Source organism: Triticum aestivum, chromosome 7D, assembly GCF_018294505.1.
Source record: "Triticum aestivum cultivar Chinese Spring chromosome 7D, IWGSC CS RefSeq v2.1, whole genome shotgun sequence".
Classification (NCBI taxonomy): Eukaryota; Viridiplantae; Streptophyta; class Magnoliopsida; order Poales; family Poaceae; genus Triticum; species Triticum aestivum.
In genome coordinates this window covers 91,936,464-91,952,611 of record NC_057814.1, presented here as the reverse complement: position 1 = coordinate 91,952,611, position 16,148 = coordinate 91,936,464, and positions in this window count along the sequence as shown.

Genomic DNA, 16,148 nt, shown 5'->3' with positions numbered 1-16,148 from the left:
TTTTACATCATCTATTGCATATGATATTAGGGTCCCACTTCATATTAATGTTGTCTGTCTTGTCATGCTTCAGCCTCGTCGCCGTACACCTTAGCAGAGCTGCTCCAACGACGGAACCGTCCATCACAACGGAGCAGTAACCTCGGCTCCGTTTCCAGAGGCCTCGGATCTTCTTCCCCGCCTCCGACAATCACACCAGCATCATCACCATCCTCCACGTCCAACCCAATGATGCTGAGGTCCACAAGGCTATGCCAAAGACGTTGTACACTCGTCGCATCATTTTTTTTCTCCATTCCTCTGTTCTTCCAATTCATGTGAGCCAAACACCCAGGTTGACTGAAATCTTATGTTTCCAAATGCTCTATTTTGCACGTGCATTGCTATCCTATTCATGTGTTTTTCCTATCCCTGCATTTATAGAATCCTCCATTTCTAAGGAGCCCTTACAGATTTACTTCATTTTCAGATAGGCGTCAAAGAAAACTCTGTGTGTTATGTCCTGCTTCTGCCGTGCCGTCATCCACCCCACCTGAGGTGCACCATCGACAGAAGCGTTCACTGCAGCAGAGATCCCCCCTGCAGACTTCCTTTCGCCGCCTCAGATCATCTTCCCCGTTGCCGGCAGCCACGCCAACTGCATTACCATCATCGACTGAGCAGATGAACCTGAGGACTACACAGTTTCGGAAGAGAGGTCGCAGTCTTTCGTGTTTGCTTACGTTACACATCGGTTATTATTACCTGCTACTTTATCGTTCAATCTTGAGTTTTGAATTGCCCATGGGTCTCATTTTGAGCCAGCAATGAATAGTATCTTTCTACTATCTAGTTCATCTGCGGTCTTCTATGTGGTTCATGTTGGGTGGGCAACAAACAATAGATTATCCATTGTCTATCTTTTTAAACTGAAGCTATAATCTACCTACTATCATTAGTTTTGGATCCATCCACTCGTTTGCTACCATCAGTCTTGATTTTTGCATGCACCCCTTAGGCCTTACAAAATCTAACTTTTTTTACTATGCATGTCAGATATTGTACACAATCGTACTGAGCATGTAGAGAAAAAGAGAAGACCGTTGCGTGCGAATATAATGTCATGCAGACGCCGCTCCATGGTGGGCGAAGTGCCCCCCTCCTGCATTTCCAGATTGTATTCCAGAGGAAGATAACTGTTCAGATGGAGATTCAGAAGGAGCCGACCATGCCTGTTTACCACCTGAGGTGTTTGCTCTAACCTGGCATGCTGATGTTGGTCATATCATGCATATGGCGCCTTGCATTGCTTACATTATACATCGTATATGTCATCAGCTTAGTTTAGATTTGCTTTGTGTGAATGCCACCTGTTTGGTTTCTATATCATACTCCCACCATTCCTAAATATTGTCTTTTTAGAGATTTCAACAAGTGACTACATACAGAACAAAATGAGTGAATCTACACTCTAAAATATGTCTATATACATCCGTATGTGTTAGTCCATTTGAAATGTCTAAAAATTCAAATATTTAGGAACGGAGGGAGTATATGGGAATTATGCAATGCCATCTTCTTTAGCCAGGCATCATATACGTGAATCATGCAATGCCATCTTGTTTAGCCAGTCATCGTAGATGTGAATTGTATTGTGCCATATTTTTTTCCATAATGTATTCCATTTGTCAACAATGTTTATACATTCATCTACTCTTCCTGTGCATCAGCCATTTGAGTCGGTCATGGGAAAATCTGGAGTGAAAACAAGGTCTTCTAGGTAGTCAGTGCTACCTGTCGATGCAGATTTCTTGCTGGTTACAGAAAGCTCCTCAGAGGAGGATTCAGAGAGAGATGACCAGTCGTATTCCCCCCCCCCCCCGAGGTGCATGCTCTAACTTGGCTGGGTTATATTGCTCATATCATGCATATGGTATCTTGCATTGCCATGCTATCTGCTTAGACTAGACATGCTTTGTGTGAATGCCTCCTGTTTGCTTTCTATATCAGATATGTGAATTATGCAATGCCATGTTTTTCAGCCAGTTATCATATATGTGAATTATGCACCGCCATGGAGCCAGGCATCATATATGTGAATTATCTCATGCCATCTTTTTTTTCATTACGTATTCCATTTGTCGACAATCTGTGTGTATCGAACTACTCTTCATGTGTATCAGCCATTTGAGCCGGTTATGGAAAAATCTGGAGTGAAAACAAGGTCTTCAGAGCAGGCAATGGTACCTGTTGAAGCATATATCTCGATGGTTACGGGGAGCTCCTCAGAGGAGGATTCAGAGACAGATAACCAGTCCTATATCCCACCTGAGGTGTATGCTCTAAGTTGCAATGTTTGTATTTCTCATATGATGCATATGGCGACTTGCATTGCTTAGTTTAGACATCATATGCACAATATTGAATTCTATCTGCTTAGTTTAGAGATCATACATGTGAGTGCCAGCTGCTTAGTATATGAATCAATTATGTCAATTATATCATGCCATCCTGTATACTTAGACAACATGTATGTGAATTATTTCATCCCAACCTATTTTAGAAAGATATCGTATAGTTTTGTCATGTCATCCTGTTTAGGTACTCATCATATGTTGAATTATGCCATTATACCCTGTTAAGTTATCCATCATATATCTGAAACTGTGTCATGCTGTCATGTTTAGTTGGGCATCTATATGTGAAATTGTGTCATGCTGTCCTGTTTGGTTAGACAACATATATGTGAATTACCACATCTGTCTATCATACAATGTCTGTACGTTCAATTTCTTTTCTTGTTTATCAGCCATTTGAATTGGAGGGGGTGATGGCAGTATCTAAGGGACCAAAAACCCATTCTTCACAAAAGACAGTGCTACCCGTCGATGCAGATAGAACCATGGTTGTACTGGCCCACAAACTAGCCCCACCACACATAATCGAGACTCTTCCAGATTGCACACTTACACTGTTGGGTAGAGAACCAGCTACAACCCATCTAACCGCAACCCCAGCGGATAGCAACCCACTTATAGTTGACAAAGCACCATGTCCACCACAGAGTACCCCCACACGAGCAGTTTGTAAAGCTACTGCAGTGCCCAAAGCACGAAGACCACCACAGCTAACCCAACCTCCATGTTTAAAGCAGAAGAGCAACTGTTCTCAGGTCAGATTCCGTAGCTATGGTCCATACTCGTTTGCTGTTGCATCACTATATTTACTCATACCAACTACTTTCGAATTTGAAGGATCCAATTGAAACTCCAATGGTGCAACAGGTATGTTTTAAACCTATTTCTTTAACTGGATTGCTGTTCTAACTTCTTGCTCTATGTTGATTTCAGTTCAAGTTGTATAAACAGTTATGTTCTCATGTGATGCACATTACAAGTGCTGCCAATGCTGTGTAGTTTCTAACACTTATATTCTGTCTATGCTGCTACGTCTTAAAAATATATGAGTTGAACTATGTCTCTATCTTGATTAGGGAACATAAACTAGAATGATATGGACAATACAGTGACCATAGTGCATAGATATATGTTTGTTTCATGCTGTTATCCTGTCCACCTTACTACTGAACCGGTTTACCAAAATGAGTTTCGTATACTACAAGCTAAACCTGTGATGTGTCTGCTTGTTTCTCTTGTAGTATGCAAACAGAATATTGGAGAACAGCACCCCACTATGCAATGGTAGAGAAAGTAATGCTGATAAGGTTCAAGATAGTGAGACAACCCTGTTGGTCTCCAAGAAAGGTGATAAAAACGATCTTGTAGACAGTGAGAAAACCCCACAGTCCTGCGTTGATGTAGTGTTCGAGTTACTAGCCAGTACCGCTGGCACAAGCTCTTCGAACTCGCTGCCTGAATCACTTCAGCTTCTTCAGTCTCAGCTACAAGCTGAAAGGCATCAGTCAGCTGTGCTGCGGCAAGAAGCCGAAGGACTGAGGAAGTCCCTGCAGAATTCAGATGCGTACTTTCTTGTGCAATAGCAAGCGCTGGAGGATTTAAGCGCCAAACAAGAGAAAGTTAATAAGCTTGCAAAGCATCTTGCCAGCATTATGGGTACCCAGGATATTGTTTCTTGAACTCTTCTGAAGTGGTTTCAGTTATGGACTTGTTTTGCTGCGGCGTTTATATGCTGCTTTATTCCCTATATTTGCACTGGTGGCGAACTTTGATGCCCAGTGGATGTAATATGTGTAATAGCCGTGATAGCCTAGCATAACTTGCTTGCTTATTTATTTCCTTGTTGTCTTGTTTATTTGTTTGCTTGTAGTGAGTGCAGTTCTTTTTCCGCGGTTTGCTAGTGGCTGCAATAACCTATTTTTTAAAACTAGGCCACAATAACCATGGGCTAATATTTACTGTAGTGACACTGGGCCTCCTACGGGCCGTAGAAACAGTGGGCCTTCTACGGGCCGTAGAAACAGTAGGCCTTCTACAGGCTGTAGAAACAATGGGTCTTCTACGGGCCGTAGAAACAATGGGCCTTCTACGGGCCGTATCATCAATGGGCCTTATACGGGCCGTATGATCGATTGGCCAAACATGGGCCAATAACAGCGGCATTATGGTCGTAAACGGGCTAGAGTTGGAATCGTCCGTTCATGGGCCGACCATAACAGGCCATCCTTAATAGGCCGTATTTGATGACGCTATGAAAACGGCCCAACGTATTAACGGACCACAAACGGGCCGACTATAACCACGGACTGAATTTGGCCCACAAGCAAAAAATGACAGTAACGGGCCGTAAGTAAACGAATGCTAGAAATGAGCCCAAGAATAAATGGGCTCTGAGAAGGCCGAAAGATAACATGGGCTGGAAATGGCCCAACGGAATAAGCATCCAAGAAACTTAGGCGCTCACAACCCGCCGTAGCATCAATAATTTGATCAATACGGGGAAGGGCGAAAGGATCAGCCGGACACGCCTTGTTCAAGTCCGTGTAGTCCACACACATCCGCCAGGTGCCATTCTTCTTGAGTACGAGCACCGGGTTACCCAACCACTATGGGTGAAAAACTTCAACAATAAACCCGGCCGCCAAGAGCCGGGCCACCTCTTCACCAATAGCTTTCCATCTCTCTTCATTAAACCGCCGAAGGAACTGCCTGACCGGCTTATATTTCGGATCAACATTGAGAGTGTGCTCAGCGAGTTCTCTACGTACACCTGGCATGTCAGACGGCTTCCATGCAAAAATGTCCATATTCTCACGGATGAACTCGATGAGCGCGCTTTCCTATTTTGGATCCAGATTGGCACTGATGCTAAACTGCTGAGATGAATCTCCTGGAACGAAATCAACAAGTTTAGTCTCATCAGCCGACTTAAATTTCATTGTCGGCTCATGCTCCGTAGTCGGCTTTTTCAGAGAGGTCATATCTGTTGGGTCGACGTTGTCTTTGTAAAACTTCAACTCCTCTGTTGCGCAAACAGATTCTGCATAAGCCGCATCGCCTTCCTCACACTCCAGGGCCACCTTCCGGCTGCCGTGAACCGTAATGGTCCCATTATGACCCGGCATCTTGAGCTGTAGATACACGTAACACGGCCGTGCCGTGAACTTGGCATAAGCCGGCCGCCCAAATATGGCATGGTACGGACTTCTTATCTTGACCACCTCAAAGGTCAATTTTTCCACCCTATAGTTGTGCTCATCTCCAAAGGCCACTTCCAATTCGATCTTGCCGACTGGATAAGCCAACTTACCAGGTACCACACCATGGAAAATAGTGTTTGACTGGCTGAGGTTCTTATCAATCAACCCCATACGACGGAAAGTCTCATAATAGAGGATGTTGATGCTGCTGCCTCCATCCATGAGCACCTTAGTGAACTTATATCCTCCCACCTGAGGAGCCACCACCAAGGCCAAGTGACCCGGATTATCCACCCGGGGAGGGTGATCCTCCCTACTCCACACTATAGGTTGCTCAGACCATCGCAAGTAGCGTGGAACCGTCGGCTCAACAGCATTCACAGCCCTCTTATGAAGCTTCTGATCTCGCTTACACAGACTGGTGGTAAACACATGATACTGTCCACCGCTAAGCTGCTTTGGATTGGTCTGATAACCCCCTACTGCTGTTGATGACCCTGGCCAGACTGTTGATTAAAGCCCCTTTGACCGTTCTGAGGATTAGAATTTGAGCCGCCGCCCGGGCCATGAAAGCCGCCGGCGCCTGAGCCACCGCCCGGGCCATTGTTACCGTTAAAGGCGTTGGAATTCTTAAAGGCCTTCATGATTGCACAATCCTTCCATAGATGAGTAGCTGGCTTTTCTCTAGAGCCATGCCTTGGACAAGGCTCATTCAACAGCTGCTCCAGCATCGGGCCTGACCCGCCGGCTCGGGGAGTGGGCCTCCCCTTGCGTCGCTGGTTATTACCCTGTGAGCTGGCGTTGGCTACGAACTCTAGGCTGCCATCGGCCTTGCGCTTGCCACCTCCTTGGCTCCCCGGGTTATGCTGAGGACCCTTGCCATTGCCGTTCTTCTTTCCCTTCCCTGTCCTTTCATCATCTGACGCGGGGTCCTTGGTACCATCAGAATCGGCGTACTTGACAAGAGCCGCCATCAGTGTACCCATATCATTGCAGTCACGCTTAAGCCGCCCGAGTTTCATCTTCAGGGGCACAAAACGACAATTCTGTTCCAACATTAAGACTGCAGAGCCGGCATCCATCTTATCAGAGGAATGTATTATCTCCTTAACCCGGCGAACCCAATGTGTCGTAGACTCACCCTCCTTCTGCTTACAGTTAGTCAAATCCACAATTGACATTGACTGCCTACAGGTATCTTTGAAGTTTTGGATGAACCGGGCTTTCAGCTCAGCCCAAGACCCGATGGAATTCGGTGGTAACCCTTTCAACCAAGTGCGGGAAGTCCAATCTAACATCATGGTGAAGTACTTGGCCATTGCCGCTTCACTGACTTCCAGCAGTTCCATGGCCATCTCGTAACTCTCGATCCAGGCTGCGGGTTGTAAGTCAGCCGTGTAATTAGGCACCTTCCTAGGGCCTTTGAAGTCCTTGGGTAGACGTTCATTGCGGATAGCTGGCACTAAACAAGGGACACCCCCAGTCCTGGTAGGGATACCCACGTCGACGGAAGTCGTCGGATAAGCCGGGGGAGTCTGGTAAGCCGTCAACTGAGGCACCTGCTCCGCCTCTTGCCGCGCTCTGTCTTGGTCTGCTGCGTGAAATGCTCCGTTATGAGCCGGGCCATGGCCAGGGGGTGGGTCATGGCGTCGGACGTTACTTGAGCCGGTCGCTGAGACCATGTGTCTGCTGTAACTCGGGCTCCGGCCTGGACGAGGGGTCGAGTGGATCCTGTCCCGGCTGTAGGAGTACGCCTCTTGCTGCGCCAGTGCTGTCTGAAGGAGTTCCCTGACCCAGCGGGTTTCAATAGCTGTCGGAGAGTCGCCGTCAATTGGGAGAGCCGCCAGCCATGCTGCCGCGGCGACCATGTTCTCCAGCGGGTTAGCATAATGACCCGGTGGTATTGGCACGTACTGAGGCGGGGCAGGGTGCACCTGGGGAGGCCCCATCACTTGCGGCTGAATAGGGGTCCCAGACCCGGGTACTATGATCCCTGGCGGGTTACTAGACCCTGCACCTGGCGTGTTGAAAAGGTTTCGTGGATCGTAAACCGGAGGGAGTCGAGATTGGGCCTTTTGATGCCTCCTTCTCATGACCTCATTGGACGCGTTTTGATCCATCGTGAGCCGAAAGGACTGCGCCTGAATCAACTGGGTTTGGGCGTCGAGAGCCGCCCTCTCCGCAGCCATCCTGATCCCTTCCGCTGCCAGATCCTCCTTAGCTTTCACTAGATCTAATTTTAACTGCGCCACCTCTGCATCATGCTGAGCATGATCCGCCGGGTCAACCGCGGCGGTCAACAAGGCCGTCATCTTGTCCGTGAGATCCATTAGCACCTGAGCCGGTGAGGGCACCGGGTTTCCCGCTCCAGCAGCAGGGTTCTGGACAGGCTGCGCACCGGCCATGAAGATTCCAACCCGGCTTGGCGGTTCAAACGGGTCCGGAATACTGTCACCATCGGAACAACCCATGAGCCTGCCATCTTGAAGTTGATACAACGAGTTTGACTCATCGGTGGATGACTCACCGTCAGAGCCGGCGGCCGTCTCATCACCAGATCCAGATCTATCAGAGAGCCCTCCATGGATACATCCCACAAAAGCATGCTTTAAGGTAGGCAGGGCCCGGGCGGGTCGTGCACGCTGAGCCGTCTCGATGAGATCGGCGCAGAGATCCGGCCCAGGGCCCGGCTCACCAATCTTGCCAATGAAAACATGAATTCCGCCGAAGGGGACCCGGTACCCGTACTCAATTGAGCCGGCGTCGGGGCCCCAGCTTGCATCGTCGATGTAGAGCTTGCCGCGACGACTCTTGGTCATCCGGCCCACAGCGTATCCCTTGAGCCCTTCGAAGCTGCCCTTCAAGAACTCAAATCCACCGTGCGCTGGCCCCATGGTGGGCGCCAACTGTCATGGAATTGTCACGGCAGATGTCCTCAAGCTAGGACTTAGTCGTGGAGCCATCGCCGCTAGGAAGCTTGAAGGGGTTAACGGGACAAGGAACACGAGGGTTTATACTAGTTCGGCCCCTTACGGTGAAGGTAAAAGCCTACGTCCAGTTGAGGTGGTATTGATTAGGGTTTCGATGACCAGGAAGCTTAACTGCTATGCCTGGCTCTCGATCAGATCTCTCTTTTTCTTAAACCGCTGCCGGGTCGTCCCGTTATATAGGGAGGCTGACGCCCAGCAGCTCTCAGAGTCCCGGCCGGCTCATAAGAGTGTCCGGCTCGGACTCTCAACTATTCTTGCCTTACACCACAAGTTCTACCATAATAATGATTGTAACTACGGGCCTTAAGCCATATCCGGGTCTTAAGCCCATCTTTGGCCCACCATCTTCAAGCTTGGCGCCGGGCTTCTGGCGGTGACCATTATGAGTAACCCGGCCCCTTCTGGCGGGTGACTCTAAGGTCTATATCCTCAACAGGTATAAAGTGATACACTGTTCATTACGGGCCGGTTTCACCACGGGCCATTAATGGGTGTAAAGTGATACACTGTTCATTACGGGCCAGTTTCACCACGGGCCATTAATAGGCCAAGAGTTACATAGGGCCTCATATGGGCCGAAAGACATCATGGGCCATACATGGGCCAGAAGTGAAAATGGGCTGGAATCATATTGGATGGCCCAGATGATGCTACTGGGCCTAATTCGGATAGGGCGTAACGGGCCTTGGGTTAGCGGGCTGTAAATGGGCTATATGCGAACAGGCCGTTAACAGGCTTTCAATGGGCCGGCCCGCCACCTTTTGACCAAGTCAAACAGGCCAGCCTTTTCACAGGAATGGGCCTCTGTTGGGCCGTGCCACGTGTCGATGTATCATAGGTGCCTTCTGTCCAATGAGTGGATGACATCTGCCCCAACGATGAGCCGACACGTGTTTCCTCCAGCCAATGATGATTTTACACGTGGAAAATCCCCATTGGTCGGGGCTGTTAACGGGTTATCAGATCCAAAACCCGACCCGATAGCTTAACGGCGTTCCGTTACGGTGGATGCCACGTGTCGGTCACCCTTGACGAAAGCACTTCTGTGACGCGCGATTTATCGTCATGGAAGTGCACGCTTCCGTTATGATAATTTTGGTAATGTCATGGAACACTTCTACGACAGCACAGATATGACTATCTTGATTCTGTCATAAAATCATCATGGATGTACATGCATGAAAAAAAACGCGACCTACTGTGACAAACATGTATCTCTGCCTTAACTCTCTGCTAGCATCCATTTTTTTTTGTAGTGCAGAGAGTTAAGGCAGAGCATCAGAAACTAGCAGGATTACTTCAGCCTTTGCCGATACCTGAATGAAAATGGGATAAGCTTGCCATGGATTTCACCACCGGATTTCCCAGGACTCGTTCAGGTTATGACTCCATCTGGGTTGTAGTTGATCGCTTGACCAAGGTGGCTCATCCCCGTGAAAACCACTTATACGAGCGCTAAGGTGGCCAAGATATACATGACCAGGATCGTATGTCTGCATGGAGTTCGGAGGACCAGCATATCAGATGGAGGAACACAGTTTACCTCGAAGTTTTGGAATCAGCTACACAAAACTTTGGGTACCAGGCTAGAGTTTAGTACAGGCTTTCATCCACAGACAGATGGGCAGACCGAGAGAGTCAACCAGATTCTAGAGGACATGTTGAGAGCCTGTGCACTAAATTATGGATCTAGTTGGGATGATAATTTTCCTTACGTAGAGGTCTCATATAACAATAGCTATCAAGCTAGTTTGAAGATGACCCCTTTCGAAGCTTTGTACGAAAGGAGGTGCAGGACACCATTGATGTGGGATGAAGTTGGAGATCGAAAATTGTTCGAGCCAGATTTAATCAGAGATTCTGAGGAGAAGGCCAACTTGATCCGTGATAGGCTCAAGATAGCCCAGTCCAGGCAGAAGAGTTATGCCGACACTAAACGCAAGGAAGTAACCTATGAAGCCGGAGATAGAGCATATCTTCTTGTGTCGCCACTTCGAGGAGTTAAAAGGTTTGAAGTCAAAGGAAAGTTAGCTCCACGATTTGTGGGGCCATACAGAGTCTTGGAACGTGTGAAGTTGCCTACAAGTTGGAATTACCCGAAGGTTTGTCAGGGGTTCGTGATGTGTTTCACGTTTCCCAGTTGAAGAAGTGCCCTGCAGAGATGGTCGATATTCCTTTGAGAGCTACAGTGCCCCTGGAGGCAATTCAGTTGAAGAGTGACCTGACTTATGAGGAGAAACCCCTCAAGATTCTCAAGTTCGCCAACCGAGTTACTCGCAGGAAGGTTGTTGGGGATATTATTACTGGGTATAAACCGGCCATGAGAGGCCGGGTTATCCCCTTAACAAGTTATTTATATTTGAAGCCCATGAAGACAAGGAGTGTGGCACTTTACGAAGGCCCGGGTCCCAAAGGCGGATTAAAGCCCGTAGACATAAACCGTATGTAAACTTGTGTTGTAAGATAGAAAGAGTAGAAACCGAGCCGGTCACGTTTATGAGCCGGCCTCGGGATTCTGTAAACCGAGGGGCGTCAACCTATGTATATAAAGGGACAACCCGGCGGCGGTTTAGGGACAACAAACAACAACTCGAGTGCCAGGCATAGCGGATTCGCTCCCTGGTCATCGAAACCCTAGCAATTCCACAACAACTGGATTAGGCCTTTACCTTCACCGCAAGGGGCCGAACCAGTATAAAACTCTCTGCGTCCTTTGTCCGCTTTAACCCATTTAAGCTAACCCGTCGCGATGGCTCCACGACTAAGTCCTTTCACTTGGACATCTGTCATGACCAAACGACGACAAATGTCATCAAGTTTTGCAAGGTTCAGTGGAGTCACCATACCGAGGAGGAAGCCACCTTTTTGCTAGCCAACCCGAATCTCTTGGGCGAGATTCATCTTAAGGGGGGTAGGTTTGTGACATCCCAATTTTCAATTTAGATGTTATTATTTAGATCATTCATATGCATTCATAATTTGTGCATTTTTGAATATTTTTTTGATTGTAAATTGATCCAAGGGACTTTAAGCAACTCAAGGACCAACTGAGAGAGTTGGAAGTTTCCCAAAACACCCATGTTTTGTTTTCCAAAGTTGGGTTTGGATCAAATTTGATTTGCATCAATTTTCAATTCCAATAATTTGAAAATACATAAAATAAACAGAGAAGATAACATGACTTCTTCAAAAACAAAAAAGAAATATTGGAAATTGAATTCTGAAACAAAATATGGTTATTCCATTTTATTTGCAAAATGTTTATTTTAAGCAAATTTTATTAGTACTAAAATGTTTGTTTTCAAAATTTGCATTTAGGTCCAGAAAAATGTTCACCTAAGCCCATATATTTAGGAGGGAATTATGTGAGTTTTCTGGTATTTTTAGCATTTTTTGTACTCTTTGTTTTTGAGATTTATTTTTTCTGCAAATAAGAAAACGGAAAAAAAATTGTTTTGTAAAAAAAAGAAGAAACCGCCGAACTGGGCCGGCCCAGCCCAGTGCTGGGCCGCAGCCAGCGCCCGAACCGCCTCCGCCTCGCTCGCCTGCTCGCAGCCCCGCTCACACGGCGCCTCGCCCAGCCACCGACAGGTGGGACCCACCTGTCGGGTTCTTCTTTCCCAAGCTGAGCCGGAGTCCATCTCCCACACGCCTCGCCGGCCGCCACCATGACCGACTCGAACTTCTCCCCCTGCCTTGTCCCTCCTCCACGAAACACTCCTTGATAAGCCCTCACCCCGGGCCTCTTTTTCATCAAATCCACAGCGCCGGAAATCCACCACAGCTCCCGCCTGAACTCGCCGGAGTCCGAGCTCCGCCGTAGATCCGCCACACCGCCCCGCGCACCACAGCCGCCCTCGACCGACGCCGCCACCGCCATCGGATTCGCCTCGATGCGCCGCACCTCCCCGTGCCTCCGCCCGGAGGCGCCGACCACCGGAGACGCCGCCCCGTTCGAAGCCGAAGCCGCTGCCGCCGTCTTCTTCGTCACCGGCGACCTCCACTGCCGCGGTAACCCCCACCTCTCCCCTCGCCCGTTCGATCTCAGATCGACGGCCAGATTCGATAGCGTTGTTTTTTCTTTCGAATCGGCATCGGTTAGTTAGCAAACATTCGTTGTTTAAGCCTCAGTAGCGAACACCTTCATCTAATAGGTTTCTGTAGCGGACGTCCGTCCGTTACTTTATGTCTCCTAGTCAAGGGCCCAGATGCACATAGTTTTTCTTACAATTTAGCCCCTGTTGTTCAAACGATCACAACTTTTCAACCGTTTGTCCGAATTCAACGAAACCAATGCCAAATTCTTCGTCATCATCCCCTCTGTCCAGATAAGCAATCTAAAAATATTTTTGAATGTTTTAAAATTTGATTCTGTTCAGATCTGTTTTAAACTTTGTTTGGCTATAATTTGAGTTTCGTAACTCCGATTGGAGTGTTTCTTTTTGCAAATCGAAGCTCATCACATGTACTTTCTGTTAAGATCAAAACCACACAATTTTACTACTGTTAAAATTTCGTGCTGTACAGAAGTTTTATTTGGATATTTTTGGAGTTTCATAAGTCTTTTCTTCGGTTATCCTTTTGATACTTTGCTTGTGTGCTTATGTATGTTATAGTTTGCTTCGTTAGATTATCCGGAGTGCAAAGCTTGCTACTACGAATCTCTAGGGTTTACCGATTGCTAGCAAGGCAAGTTACACTTTGATCATACTCTTTCGTACCCAGTCTTACAATGCATTAGTTTTCACCCTCAAAGATTCCATGAGTTGGATTAGGAATATGTGGTTATGCTATGTAGTTCATGAGGTAGGAACCTATTACCTTTGATCACCCCGGGAATATACGTTATGCTCATAATTACTTAGCCATGATCGTAGACGGTAATTGGTATGTCAGATTCATGAAAGTTGCGAGCGTAATAACAACTAAGGGAAACTTAAGGTGGCAACTTTAACACACAACTGGGTGGATTGTTTGGGGCACCTGGAGAAACCAGTGCTTTCCCAAGGGAATCCCGGAGTACCCGTGTGATTACCCCAAGTCCGCCACCCAGGCTCAAAGAGGTCATATAATTATTCATGCCTAGAAGCTTCCGTGTGCAGCCACAAGCTAATATGTGCTCTGGCGTAGTTGATTAAGTTGTGGGAAACCTTTCCATGATAGGCTAGCAGATGTAGGGGATTGTAGGTGTACCGGTCTATCTGTCGGTTAAGGGGACCTCTTCGGAAAGACTATGTCTCGATCATCCAGTTCTCAACATCAGGCAGTGCGAGGAATTCAATGGAGGATATCGAGTCTTGTGGGGAAAAGTGCGCAAACCTCTGCAGAGTGTACAAACTAATCATGATTAGCCGTGTCCCCGGTTATGGACAATTATGAGTATCTAGAAGTGAATTGTTGGTTGATCTCATCACTCCATTTAATTAATGAATTGGAATATTATTATTACTTGATAATTTTGGGATTGAGTTGGAGGAGCCTTCTCAATAATGGCATAAACTTGTTAGTAAATAAAATTTATTCCTTTGTTGTAGGGAAAAATAGCTTTATGCAAAAATTAAACTTAAAGCCTCCACCAGCCAAATATGCATGTAGTGATATATATTGTTCATAATTGCTCTATAGTGTGATTTTTGCCAGCATATTCCATGTGTTGACCTACACGGCTGCAACGTCTCATGTTGCGGAGTTTTGAGACGAGGATTAAGGTGCGATAGGTTGTTGTCATACACTCAGTTTTGTCGTGGAGTTGGATGGACTCATTTATCTTCGAAGCTTCCGCGGTTATTTTATTTAGTTGGCCTCCAGCCATATTTATGTAATAAATACTCTTTATGAGGACCTCGATGTAACAAGTGTGTGCTTGAACTCTGTTATAAATCCTCGAGTACTGTGTGTGTCAGCATACCGATCCAGGGATGACACTTAAGCACAGAGACTACGATCCTTGGGATCAGGTCGCTTCAATCATTAACATCTATGTAAATAACATGGTAATATACGACCCACATAGCTGATAACTTAGGTGGATATATTGTGGTAATTTGCATCTGAAAAGGAGGGAAGGTGATGATCGGGTTTGTGAACCATGTGAACCGGCATGAAACGTGCGGAAAAAATGATGGAACTAGGGCGTATAGTCCTAAAACCCGGACAAGTGAGGCCGCTGGTTTGGATTTTCAGTTATTGATCCCTATCTCTTTTTTCAATCTCGTCTAAAGAAGATACAATTCCTATGTGTGGGGGAGAGCCCGCAACCCGTGTGCGGGGAAAAAATAAATCGGGAGGAGCCTGAAAAAAGGGAGAACATCTGATCGAAGGAGGGGATTCATTCGGGGGGGGTGGTGGGATCGAAGCGAGGGGGTCGTGCGGTACTTGTTGCAATCTGCCACACGGTTGGCAGATATCACAATCCTTCACAAAAAATATTTGATTCAAAAGTTATGAATGATTACAAAAGCCACATTAAAAATAAAATGCAAGCCGGACAGAAAGTACGCATGTATGCATGCAGTCAAACATCATGCCTTCTTCTCACACTCTATGTATGACAAAAATCTAACATAGTCGGCGATGTCATGCATGTATTAGCTTGGTATTTCCCTCATACCATCCCCCCATGAATGTGGATCCACGGATAGTGATCGGTCATGCCTCAAATTGTTTACTCTACCTTCAGCAGCCGGACATGGCAAATCTGATCCCTCAAATGCCCACGGATGTGGCCAGGTGCGTCCGCGGATAGTGAACGGTCATGCCTCAAATTTGTTATTCTGCATCTGAATCTTTCATATTTCAACCTCTAGATCTGACCCTTCTCCCCGATCTTTGCACGACGGGTAAATCCAGCGGCCGGAGTAATATGCATGTCCGGCTGGATTTCGTCATGGTGTTTGAATCAGGTAACTTATGTCGTCGTGCGCATAGCACGACTAGTCGGCTGTTGCTTGGCTATCTATTTTCCCATACGTTGATTTTGCTAGGTTATGCTACAATCAGTCAACTTTCTTCCCCAGAACTATGGGGATCTCTGGTTTGCGTATATCCATCTTGGAGAGCCAGCTTGTGGAACTCCATGATGATTGGAGTCTCAGGGCATCTTCAACGCCGACTCTTAAACCACTTGCAACTATCCAGGCCGTGTAGTTCGGACATGTTGTGTCATCGAATGTAGTCCTATATCAGTCTGTTCGACGGTCTGAACGCTATTTTTGCCACAAATCAAAGACAAAGTGGGAGAGGGGGGCTCTGCGGGTGTTTGGACCGCTCCACGCCCGTATTTGACTAACATGACCCACCAAAACCCTCTTTCCCGTGCCCCTCCCGCCCAAGTGGATAGTGCTGCTAGAGCAATAGTGCCTCATTCATGCCGATCAGAGCGATGCGACCGCTCACAGTGCTCCGGCATTGAAACGGCGCGCCGCCCTCGATGCTTCTCGGTGCATGCGGCTGTGCCACATTCAAACGACAGCTCGTTCGTCTGCCTGCCTACATTAAACATGCGCCTGATTGCCGAAGAACGGCGAACCGGCACCACCCGTTCATCCATCTACCGCCCGCCA